Raw genomic sequence first — 13216 nt, 5'->3', positions numbered from 1 at the left:
GAGTTTCAACAGGGGAGTAGGCCTCACTTCGTGTTGAGGCATGGAACTCCACTTTCCTCTCGAGTTTTAAAAGGGGTTTCAGGCCTCCTGTCGAGTTGAGGTGGGGAACTCAAGCTTTTTCTAGAGGTGCAACAGGGGAGTCAGACCTCCCTTCATGTTGTGAGGGGAAAGTCGGGGTTCCAATCGAGTCACTGCAGGGGAATCAGGCCTTATCTCGAGTTGAAGGTGAACTCAACGTCCTTTTGACTTGCAGAGGAAACTCGGGGCTCCTTTGGAGTTGCAATAGGTGAGACAGGCCTCCTCTTGAGTTTCGAGTGGACAGTCTGGATTCCTCTTGAGTCGAAGCAGGGGGATTGGCCCTCATCTCGAGATGAGGTGGCGTACACGAGGCTCTTCTCGAGTTGCGATGGGTATCATGGGGAACCACTGACGTTTCATAAAGGGAGTCAAGCCTCCTTGCAAATTGGGAGAGAGAATCGAGATTGCTCTCGAGGCGCTGCAGGGGAATCAGGCCTCATCTCTCCTAGAGGGGGGAATCTCTTGGTTATTCTCAAGTTGTGGCCGGAAGCTTGGGGTTCCTCTCGAGTTGTGACAGGGACCTCAGGGAACTTCTCGTGTTGCCTCAGGGAAGTCAGGCCTCCTTTTGAGTACCCAGGAGTACCTCGGGATTCCTCTCACATCATTGCAGGGGAATAGGGCCTCATCTCGAGTTGAGGCAGGAAACTCGGGGTTCATCTCCAGTTGCAATAGGGATCTCTGGGTTCCTCTCGAGTTGCAACAGAGGAGTCAAACCTTGTCTTGTGTTGAGGCATGGAAATCCGCTTTCCTCTCAAGTTGTAAAAGGGGTGTCAGATGTCTTATTGAGTTGAGGCGGGGAACTCGGGCTTTTTCTAGAGGTGCAACAGGGGAGTCAGACCTCCATTCTTGTTATGAGGGAAAACTCAGGGATCCATTCAAGTCGCTCCAGGGGAATCAGGCCTTATCTCGAGTTTAGGGGGAATCAGGCCTTATCTCGAGTTCCTTCCTACTTGCAGAAGTAAACTCGGGGTTCCTTTCGAGTTGCAATAGGTGAGAAGGGCCTCCTCATCAGATCCAAGGGGAAAGTTGGGATTCATTTCCAGTCGAATCAGCAGAATCGGCCCTCATCTTGAAATGAAGTGTGGAACATGGTGTTCTTCTTGTGGCGAGAAACTCAGGGTTCCTTTCGAGTGGCGTTGGGAATCTTGGGGAACATCTGGAGTTGCATAATGGGAGTCAAGCCTTCTTTCAAGTTGTGAGAGGGAAATCGGGATTGCACTCGAGGCACTTCAGGGGAATCAGGTCTCATCCCACCTTGAGGGGGGAATCTCGTGGTTTTTCTTGAGTTGTGGTGGGAAGCTCGGGGTTCCTTTCGAGGTGCTGTGGGGACCCCAGGGAATCTCTCGTGTTGCCACAGTGGAGTGAGGCCTCCTTTCGAGTTGCACGAAGCACCTAGGGATTCCTCTCTAGTCGCTGCAGGGGAATAGGGCCTCATCTTGGGTTGAGGCAGGAAACTTGACGTTCCTCTCCAGTTGCCACAGGGATCTCGGTGTTCTATCGAATTTCAAAAGTGGAGTCAGGCCTCGTCTCGTGCTTTGGCATGGAACACCGCTTTCCTCTCAGGTTGTAAGAGAGTGTCAAGCCTCCTGTCATGTTGAGGTGGGGAACTTGGGCTTTTTCTAGAGGAGCAACAGGGGAGTCAGACCTCCCTTCATGTGAAGGGAAACTCAGGGTTCCATTCGAGTTGCTGCAGGGGAATCAGGCCTTATCTCGAGTTGAGGGGAAACACGGTATCCTTTCAAACTGCGGCAGGAACCTCAGAGTTCCTCTAAAATTGCAGTAGGTAAGAGAGGCCTCCTCTTGAGCTGTGTGGGAAAGTCGGGATTCCTCTTGAGTCGAAGCAGAGTTCGGGGAGCGAGCTCCGCCCATGGCAAAGGTCATGAGGAAGGAGGCTTGGCACACCCAAAGGCGGGATCGAGCCTCAGGAGTCCCCCTGGAAATTCTTATGCATCTACCCGCAAAACCAGAGTCTGCCTACTTTCTGCTTTGTGCTCTCACCTACACCTCTGACTTTACAAGGGGCTGTCCCCCACTACCTCTCTCTGAAAAAAGAGTTAGCTTACAGTTCCAGTTAATAATTCTTGGGTGTGACAGTGTTTCAACCTACAAACTCCTTTGGAAATCCTCTAGCCTGCCTGAATAGGTTTTTCCGGCCACATGTGATTGTTCAGAGCCTCCCAACTGTGAGAGGCAGGAGATGTTCTAAACTGTCTAAACACAGATTCTTTTGAGTAGTTAAAAGATTGATTAGAAATTGTATTGGTGAAGGGTTTTTCACTTGTTGGGCCAATGTTTGCTGCTAAGTCTCCATACCTCTTACCTACTGTGTCCTTGGCAGTGTATTGATTGATATAATGGGTGTATAGAAATGTAAGTAGTAGCCTCAATGTTTGTAACCTTGGACGCTTGAGTTAATTCTTTTCTTGATTGAGCCCACCTCACCTTTGCCCTATAGGAATGCAACTCTATCCAGTGCTTTTTGGAGGCTGGCGCCTGACTTTAGAATAATCGCCTGACTTTGGAATAATCACCTTTAGAGAAAAATAAGTTTCTTAAAATGTTAACAGGCCTCCTGGCCAGAAGATGATGTAAATCACCTGAACTTTTGCATATGATAAGTTTGAAAGCCTGGCTTGATTAGAACCAGGAACTGCTGTCCTTGCATGACTCCACCCCTTCCCCCATTATCCTCTATGCACAACTTAAGGTATAAACTACTTTGAAAAATAAAGTACACCCCTTTTTTGTTCACTGAAATTTGGTCTCCCCATGTCATTCTTTCTTTCACCTTCTGGCTGAATTTTTCCTCTGAGGCGGGGAAGCTCGTCAAGCCTACTAATTTTGCCTGGGCTTCTAAGATCGGACCGGGGAGGCCGTAGTGTCTCCTCTCCTTCGGGAGAACAGGAGGACGCCTGCGGCCTTCGTAGGTGACGTTAATTCCCTGCTTTGGAATTTTATTCAGCCTCTTTTCTTCACTGAATTTTCCTACTGAGCTATCCTTATTTCAGCCGCTTTTCTCCACTAAATTTCCTCACTGAGCTATCCTCATTCTATTACTCTTTATATCCTTAATTAATGTTTAATTAAGCAATTGTTTCCTGATCTTCGCCTACGCCGTCTCTCCTTCGAATACCCTGGATCAGCCGGGGCTGGACCCCGGCAACAGAGGAATCGGCCCTCATTTTGAAATGAGGTGGGGAACATGGGGCTCTTCTAGAGTTGTGATGGGAACCTTGGGGTTCCCTCCAGTTGTGACAGGTAACTCGGTGGACCTTTGGAGTTGCATAAAGAGAGACAAGCCCGCTTTCGAGTTTCGAGGGGCACCTCGATATTCCTTACGAGTCACTGCAGGGGAAGAGGGCCTCATCTCCAGTTGAGGCAGGGAACTCGGCATTCCTCTCCAGCTGCAACAGGGATCTCAGGGCTCCTATCGAGTTTCAAAAGTGGAGTCAGGCCTCGTCTCGTGTTTTGTCATGGAACCCCGCTTTCCTCTCGGGTTGTAAAAGAGTGTCAAGCCTCCTGTCATGTTGAGGCGGGGAACTTGGGCTTTTTCTAGAGGATCAACAGGGGAGTCAGACCTCCCTTCGTTTTGTGAGGGGAAACTCGGGGTTCCATTTGAGTCACTGCAGGTGAATCAGGCCTTATCTCGAGTTGAGGAGGAACTCATCCTTTTGACTTGTGTCAGGAACCTTGGGGATCCTCTCAAGTTGCAATAGGTGAGAGAGGCCTCCTCTTGAGGTGTGAGGGGACTCTGTTTCCTCTAGAGTTGAAACAGGGGAATCAGCCCTCATCTCGAAATGAGATGGGGAACACGGGGTACTTCTCGAGTTGTGGCAGGAAACTTGGGGTTCCTCTCGAGTCACTGCAGTGGAATAGGGCGTCAAGTTGAGAAGGGAAACTCAGGGTACCTCTCCAGTTGCGACAGGGATCTCAGGGTTCCTACTGAGTTTCAACAGGAGAGTCAGGCTTCGTCTTGTCTTGAGGCATGGAACTCCACTTTCCTCTCGAGTTTTAAAAGGGGTGTCAGGCCTCCTGTCGAGTTGAGGTGGGGAACTCGAGCTTTTTCTAGAGGTGCAACAGGGGAGTCAGACCTCCCTTCGTGTTGTGAGGGGAAACTTGGGGTTCCATTCGAGTCGCTGCAGGGGATTCAGGCCTTATCTCAAGTTGAGGGGAACTCTAAGTCCTTTCAACTTGTAGCTCGAATCTTGGGGTTCCTTTCGAGTTGCAATAAGTGAGACAAGCTTCCTTTTGAGGACTGAGGGGAAAGTTGGGATTCCTCTTGAGTCAAAGCAGGGGAATTGGCCCTCATCTTGAGATGAGGTATGGAACACGAGGCTCTCTCGAGTTGCGGCGGGAAACTCAGGGTTTCTCTCAAGTTGTGACGTGTATCTCGGGTATCCTCTGGAGTTGCATAAAGGAAGACAAGCCTCCTTTCAAGTTGGGAGAGTGAACTCGAGATTGCTCTCGAGGCGCTGCAGGGGAATCGGGCCTCATCTTGCATTGGTGCGGGAATCTTGTGGTTTTTCTCGAGTTGCAGCGGGAAGCTCGGGGTTCTTCTTGGGTGGTGACAGGGGCCGCAGGGAACTTCTCGTGTTGCCTCAGGGAAATCCTGAACTGATACTTGGGGATTCATTTAGGGTTCAGATCTCTTTTAAAGTCTTAGAATCTAAACTGTATTCCTTAGAATCTAGGTGTGAAGTGGAATGAAACCTTCCCTACTTTCTAGGATTATGGAGGAGGGAGGACCATGCTTTAAGATAGAGCACAATCCCCTTGATGACGTGGATCAAGGACCCTAATGAACACATTTTGCTGATAACGTGCAGCCAGACCATGAGCAAAGCCTTCCCCTCTACTGGGGACAGATGACTCGAGCCACTGGTTGGGTGTATAGACAAAGTCATCTAGAAAGTGCTGTCAACTGTGCAGGCATTTATTTCTTTAAAGAAAAATTTTGTTTCTGGCAGCAGGTGTTTTGTTAGTTGTTACTGTCCTCACGGTCCTGTTCTGTTGCTCCACTAGAGGGCAGAAAGGGATGAGAAGGGACCAACGTCCAGGGGACCAACTGGGTCATTTCCTGTCTTATTAGCACTCCCTCTGCCCTGCAGAAAAGTTAAAGAAGAGAAGAAGACCTGTATGGTATAACTGGAACCACTGGTCTTTGACCTGTAAGCAGAAGATAGTCTTTTTCATTTTCTTTGGATAAATAACCAGGAATGGAATTGCTGGATCTAATGGTAGTTCTATTTTTAATTTTTTGAGGAACTTTAGTACTGTTTTCCACAGGGCTGCTCCGTCTTACATTCTCACCTACAGTGCACTGGGTGACTGGCTGGCTGAATTCGCTCAGTCGTGTCCAACTCTTTGCGACCCCATGGACTGTAGCCCACCAGGCTCCTCCGCCCATGGGATTCTCCAAGCAAGAATACTGGAGTGGGTTGCCATTTCCTCCTCCAGAGGATCTTCCTGACCCAGGGATCGAACCCAGGTCTCGGGCATTGCAGGCAGATGCTTTAACCACTGAGCCACTAGGGAATACAGTGCACTAGGGTTCCCTTTTCTCCACATCCTTTACAACACTTGTTATATTTTTGTCGTTTTGATAATGTGACTTATGGGCTCAGTTGCTCAGTGGTGTCTGACTCTTGGTGACCCCTTGGACTGTAGCCTGCCAGGCTCCTCTGTCCATGGACTTTTCCAGGCAAGTATACTGGAGTGGGTTACTATTTCCTACTCCAGGGGATCTTCCTGACCCAGGGATTGAACCTGTGTCTCGAGTCTCATGCATTGACAGGTGGCTCCTTTACCACTGTGCCACCTGGGAAGCCTTTTTGATAATAGCTATTCTAAAATAGGTGTGAGGCGGTATCTCATGGTGGTTTTGATCTTGTGTGTCTCTGATGAAGGATGTTGAGCATCTTTTCATGTGCCTGTTGGCCATCTATATGCCTTCTTTGGAAAAATGTCTGTTCAGAACCTCTGCTCATTTAAAAATCAGATTGTTGGGTTTTTGCTGTTAGTTTGTACATGTTTTTTAATGTGTTTTGGATATTAGTCCCTTATCACATATATGATTAGCAAATATTTTCTGCCATTCAGTAAATTGTTTCTTTATTTTGGTGATGGTTTCCTTCACTGGGCAAAAGCTATTCAGTTTGATGTAATCCTACTTGTTTATTTTTGCATTTGTTGCCTTTTGGTGTCAAGTAGAAAAAAAGTTGTCGCCAAAACAACTGTCAAGGAGCTCACTGTATACATTTTCTTCTAGGAGTTTTGTGGTTTCAGGTCTTGCATTCAAGTCTTTAATCCATTTTGGATAATTTTTTTGTATAATGTAATAGTGGTCTGGTTTCATCCTTTTGTATGTTGCTGTCCGGTTTAAGAAACACCATTTATTGAAGAGACTGTCCTTTCCCCCCACTGTATATTCTTGGCTCCTCTGTTGTGAGTTAATCGACTATAAATCATGCCTGGGTTTATTTCTGGGCTCTCTATTTTGTTCCATTGATCTATGTGTCTATTTTTATGCCAATACCATACTATTTGATTACTTTATCTTTGTAATGTAGTTTGAAATCAGGAAGCATGAGTTTCCAATGTTGATCTTCTTTCTCAAGATTGACTTGGCTATTCAAAGTCTTTGGGATTTAGTTTTATATTTTGAATATCTTTCATCAAGATGATGACCAGCTGTAATAATTAACGTGGCTTCTCAAAAGTGCCTTAAATCTTTTAGAACAAGATCTGACAAGCATACCTTTACAAAAGAAATTTAATGGCTTTGCCACTTCATCAAACACCTGTAAGAAGGTGTAGAAAATGTCACCAAAATGGACCCTTTCATGCTGTGTATAAGCAAATGGACAAACAGTGTCAGCTTGGGGAAAGGTTAGAGGTTTCTGGGACTGGTGTCTTTTCCTGGGTTAGGCCTGGGGAAGATAAGAGTAACCACTGGCACTTCTTAATAGACAGTGGCTTTTTCTAGACAATTCTCTGAGATTCAGGCTTTCATAGAAGGCTGGTGTGGGCATTTTTAGACATGTGGGTTCTTCCAGAACTCACGTTTCATACCCCACAGGTGATTCCCCCTTTCTACCTGAAAACATTAAGCATAAAGCCTCTGATTTCTGCCATCTTTAAGCATTAAAGGGAACACATTCTAAAATCTTGGTTATAAGAATTCTCTCAGTAACCTTTAAGATGTTTCTGATTAACTGACTAGTTTCAGTTAGAACAAAAAATATGAAATTGCCAGTCCCCTCCCTTCCTGACTCCGATTCAAACAACTTTCATAAGTTGGTCATCGAAACAAATGTGTCTTTAAGGCAGTAGACTTTCATCTTTGTAAATAGGTAGTTTCAGACCTTTGGCCTCTTTAAAACTTACAGACATCACAAAGAAAAATAGAGAGGGAGTTTTTTTTTTCCCCCCTCCCCGGGAGGCTGTGTGTTTCTAAGTTGTTGTTGTGTGGTGGCCAAGTTCTGTCTGACTCTTGCGACCCCATACAACGGTATGTCGCCTACCAGGCTCCTCTGTCCATGGGATTTCCCAGGCAAGAATACTGGAGTGGGTTGCCGTTTCCTCCTCCAGGGCATCTTCGACCCAGGGGTTGAACTCATGTCTCCTACATTGGCAGGCGGAGTCCTTACCACTGAGCCACTGGGGAAGCCCTTGTTCCTAAATAATTATGCAAAAGAGTTAGAGACTTCTGAACAAGTCAAATCCGAATACTTTCAGAGAAAACCAGAATTTCTTTTTCATGATTGGTTCTGCCTAGCATGTGGGGTGACCCTACTCTTCCGTTCTCCATGCTTCCTCTCTCCTAAGTAGCTTACAAATCTTCAGTTGCTACTTTCCTATCATGGGCAAAGTGTGCACACGTCAGCTGCTGATCTCAACTTGAGATGCATCAGTAAAGCCACTACTGTTCAGGTCACAACTGTATTTCAGTCAATTCAGTTCAGTTCAGTTGTCCCCTTCTCCTCCTGCCTTCAATCTTGCCCAGCATCAGGGTCTATTTCACTGAGTCAGTTCTTCGCATCAGGTGGCCAAAGGATTGGAGTTTCAGCTTCAGCATCAGTCCTTCCAATGAATATTCAGGACTGATTTCCTTTAGGATAGACTGTATGGGTGTGTTTAAAGGGAAGATGATGAGCCAGAAAGTGCATCTCAAGACCACTAGGGAGCGCCAACTCCCTTGATCACATTCCACGACTTGAAGCCATAAAGCTTTTTTGAGAAGGCAGATTCTAGAAAAACCACTGGGAGGAAACAAGAATAAAAGGAGCAGAATATCACAGCGGACCTCTTCATTCCCTTGAGAGGATGATCTGGGACTATGCCTTGTTAGGTTTTTGCCAGATGGATCCTCAGATCGGTTTTGCCAGATTAAGAAATTAGAGCAAAGTATATAGCCTGCTGAGTCAAGGAGAAAGCTGTATGAAGCTGGTCTGCTAGACCGTGTGGCCCTAAAGGGTGGTGAGAAGGAATGAGCAAGCCTCCCCATATTTCAGGTCAAAGGGGTCACTGTATCCGCAAGGCCACACAGAGGGGCTGTGGTCTTAGCCTGGCTGTTTGTCAACCTTGCAAATCCTTGGCAGTGAGGAGAGGCTCATGCAGGAACTTTCCAGAAATAGGCCACATGCTGCCTGCTTCAGGGTCCTTCTGCATGACTGGCGTGACTGGCCTTGATCCACTGAAGTGTCTTTGGAAAAGGTTCAGGATTCCTGTATGGAATCATCAGCTGTGTTAGTTTCCTATTGCTGCTGTGACAAATGACCACACACTAGATGGCTTTAATCAACTCAGATGTATTATTTGACAGCTCCATTGGTCAGAAGTTTGACACACGTCTCCCTGGGCTAAAACTAAGGCACCGGTGGTGCCTTCTGGACCTCCTTTCTGGAGGCTCGGGGGAGAATCCACATCTGTACTTTTTCCAGTTTCTGCAGGTCACCAGCCTTCCTGGACTTAGGGCCGCCTTCCTCTGTCTTCAAAGCCAGCAAGGTTCATCTCTCTGACCACTGTTTCCTAGTCAAGTCTTCCCTGACCACAGCTGGAAAAGGTTCTCACTTTTAAGGATGGATGTGATCAGAGTGGGCCCACCTACCTGACAGCTCAGGGTAACCTCCCCATTGCAAATTCATAACCTTGCTGCCATTCACCAGTTCAGGATGTGGACATCTTTGATAACATCCAGCTTACTGGAGCAGCAAATGGTCTTTAAATTTGTTCTTTCACATTCCATCGTTGTCACCACAGGCCATGGCTGGGATGACTTGTGGTCAATTATAGACCTACTTGGGCTTCCCTTGTGGCTCAGTGGTAAAGAATCCGCCTGCCAATGCAAGAGACACAGGCTCAATCCCTGAACTGGGAAGATCCCCTGGAGAAGGAAATGACAACCCACTCCAGTATTCTTGCCTAGGAAATCCTGTGGACGGAGGAGCCTAGCAAACTACAGTCCATGGGGCTGCAAAAGAGTTGGACACGACTTTGTGATTAAACAACAATAACCACAACAATAGCAAAAGACCTACTTGGAAAGTCAATTGGTTATTTTCCTGCCTTTTTCTGCAATTGCCCACTGGTCCTTAACCAGTGCCTTCTTGGAATCTGACATGAGAAAGGCAAGTCTAAAAAAATCCTTTTTCTACAGTAGGCAGTGGTCATGCTTTGTGTTCAACACTTCCTGGTGTGTTTCAGTTCAGTTCAGTCAGTCGTGTCCGACTGTTTGCAACCCCATAGACCACAGCACACCAGGCCTCCCTGTCCATCACCAACTTCTGGAGTTTACCCAAACTCATGTCCATTGAGTCGGTGATGCCATCCAACCATCTCATCCTCTGTCGTCCCCTTTTCCTCCTGCCTTCAATCTTTCCCAGCACCAGGGTCTTTTCCAGTGAGTCAGTTCTATGCATCAGGGGGTCAAAATATTGGAGTTTCAATTTCAACATCAGTTCTTCCAATGAATACTCAGGACTGATCTCCTTTAGGATGGACTAGTGTGTTTATTGAAAGCTATTTATGGCCAAGAATAGGCATTTTGTTTTGCCTTAAAAATCCCAGACCCAAACTTTTTTGGACATGAAACATGCTGCAGGGACGGTGATGAGCTGGATTAGAGTTGATTGGACTAGGGTCTTTCAAGGACCACCTTGGCTCTGCCTGCCCTGCTGGAAGAAGGACTTTGCAGCACAGCTTTGCCGGACTTGACTTCTCAGTTTTCACAGGTCGATGCCAGCCCTGCATGGCTGTGTGTGTCCAAGGAAGGAGACCTCTGTCATTCATCAGGCAGAAAGACGGTTTGCACTCCACGTGTGGGGCTGGGGGCACGCAGTGTCAAACCCGTTGTCACATTGACCTCTTGCAGAAGTTTCCTAGAGAGGGAACAGTATATGTAGCACACAGCCAGAGGTTTCTCCTATACCCCAGCCCACTTGGCCACCAAAGTTGTCCCCCCAGGGCTGTCCAGTGTCCCAACACTGTTTGGCCTTTGCAGTTTTCACTTGCTTCTGCTGTGTGTTTTTACATTTTTGTGTATTTACTTAACTTTTGGCTGTGCTGGGTCTTTGTTGTCACACAGGCTTTTTCTCTGGTTGTGGTCCCTGGGCTTCTCTTTGCGGGGGCTTCTCTTGTGGAGCATGGGCTCTAGGGCGTGAGGGTTTCAGTAACTGTGGCCCCTGGGCTCAGCTGAGGTCCCCTCCTGGGTCCCCTCCTGGGTTCCAGAGCTCGGGCTCAGTAGTTGTGGTGTGTGGGCTTAGTTGCCCTGAGTCATATGGGATCTAATTCCTGCATTGGCAGGCAGGTACCAAGAGCCACCAGGGAAGCCCTCTGCTGTGTGTTTTATGATGGGTTCCTGCAAATCACCTTACTGAAAGGAGGTGGGGTAAGATAAACTAGCAGGTAACCCAGCCAGGGCCCTAGAGGTGTTAATCCTGAGGAGGGGTCTTGCTGGAGCTGGAAAGAAAAAGCTGGAAAGAAAGTGAAAGTGTTAGTTGCTCAGTTGTGTCCAACTCTTTACGACTCCATGGACCGCAGCCCACCAGTCTCCTCTGTCCATGGGATTCTCCAGGCAGGAATACTGGGGTGGGTTGTCATTTCCTTCTCCAGGGGATCTTGCCGACAGAGGGAGCTAGAGGCTCTCCATTTGGACATGAGCCAGTGTCCAGAATGGAATGAAGAGGATGGACTCTAGATGACTTTTGGGTTCAAGGCCTGCTGTGTGACCTTGGACAGGTTACGCTAACCTCTCTGTATCTCAGTTTTCACACCAGCAAATGGAGGTAGTAATAGTGATGCATCTAATAGAGTTGCTGTCAGAATGTATTGAGTTAATATCAGTAGGGTGTTTAGAACTAGGACTTGCAGGGAGTAAAGGCTCTGTGTTAGCTGCTGTCATCATTGCAATCACCATCACCACTGTCTTATCACACCACCGTCATCACCATCAACATCGTCACAGCTATTTTGTTTGTAATGACATTGGTAAAAGACAGATTGGGAATCTGTGGAGCTCTTAGGGCCTTGGATGAACTATTTTGAGAAGAAGCCTCTACTTATATGTCTTCTTTTTTACAATGAGAGATGGGAGCTGAATTCCAAGCTGCCACTTACTAATTACACTGATCTTTTCAGCCCCAGGGGCTTCCCTGGTAACTCAGAAGGTAAATAATCTGTCTGCAATGCAATAGACCCAGGTTTGATCCCTCGGTTGGGAAGATTCCCCGGAGAAGGGAATACCAACCCACTACAGTATCTTGCCTGCAGAATCCCCTGGACAGACCAGGGGGTCACAAAGAGTCAGACACAACTGAGTGACAGACGCTTCAGCCCCAAACTCCCAGGGGAGGTGGACACTCAGGTTTGCCAGGGTGTCTTCCAGCTGCTGACTTGAGGGGGTACCTGGAAGACTTTCCTGCTTGGGACACAAGTTTTTGCTGTTCTTTTTGACCCAAAGGGTCATATGGAGGATCAAAGAGAAATCGTGGCCTTTGCTGAGCTCAATTTAAGGATTTAAGGATGAGCGGGTGATGGTTTCTGGGTTCTCTGTGTGGTGCCTTTTGGTCTGGAGCATCTGTCACACCCAGAGATGGGCTATTCTGGGGTGGGTTTGCCACCTAAACTGCACCGCCTGTTTAAAATGGTTTTCATTATTTTATTTATTAGATCTCAGTGATATTCCACCCACTTCCCTCTCTTTGTGCACCTGGTGGTTATGATTATTAATCTTAAGAAACCACTATGCAAATATACATATATCCGCACTACAGTTATTTTAAAATCTCAGTTTTTTACTGACAATACTCAAATAAGGTAGGTCATCTTATAAGAAAAAAAAAAAAGAAAAGAAATAAGCCCTCAATTAAGCAAGAATATTGAAACTAATTCAAGGTTTTCATCCTCTAATTTAAGAGGAAGGGACAGTACCTACTCGGTCTCACCTTTTGCTGGTGTCCACTCTCTCAGGCCCCCCTCAGTTTTCTTCTTCTTTTAAGTTCTTCACTAGGTCCAAGACCTGCTGGCACGTTTTTAAAAATAATTTTTTATTATTTTTGGCCCCATTGAGTGGCATGCAGGGTCTTCCTCTCTCAGCCAGGGGTCGAACCCACAACCCCTGAAGCTGAAGCACTGAGTGTTAATCACTGGACTACCAGGGAGGTTCCCCTCAGTTTTCTGAACCAAGCGCCATTAGAAGGAAATAGGAGGTTGACACATAGTAATATGTCATGCTGAGGAAAGGTGAGTCTTAGCATCCTTGTGTGGGTGTGCTCTGATTTCATTTCAGTTTGCTTTTTTCCTCAGTTACCTGGAACTTCAGAGGCTAAACCTGAGAGTCTGGAAGATCTTGACTGAAATGCTGAACGAACGACTCTTCCAGGGGCTGTGGTTTAACTCAGTATCTAGGGTGTCCATGATGGAGGGCAGTTTTTTCAATGATCTGTTGATTTAATTACTTTTTAGTTTTATTTCTTAAATTTTTAAAAATTAAGATATAATTGACATACATTATATAGCTTCAGGTATACAGCATCATGATACAATATTTCTGTATGTTTTGAAGTGATCACCCCAATAAGTGTAGTTAACATAAATCATTACACACAGTTACAACATTCTTTTCTTTATTGTGGTGAGA

Source organism: Bos grunniens, chromosome 1, assembly GCF_055505025.1.
Source record: "Bos grunniens cultivar Pamir isolate PY7600 chromosome 1, Bosgru_T2T1.0, whole genome shotgun sequence".
Taxonomy (NCBI): Eukaryota; Metazoa; Chordata; class Mammalia; order Artiodactyla; family Bovidae; genus Bos; species Bos grunniens.
This window is presented reverse-complemented; position numbering follows the sequence as displayed.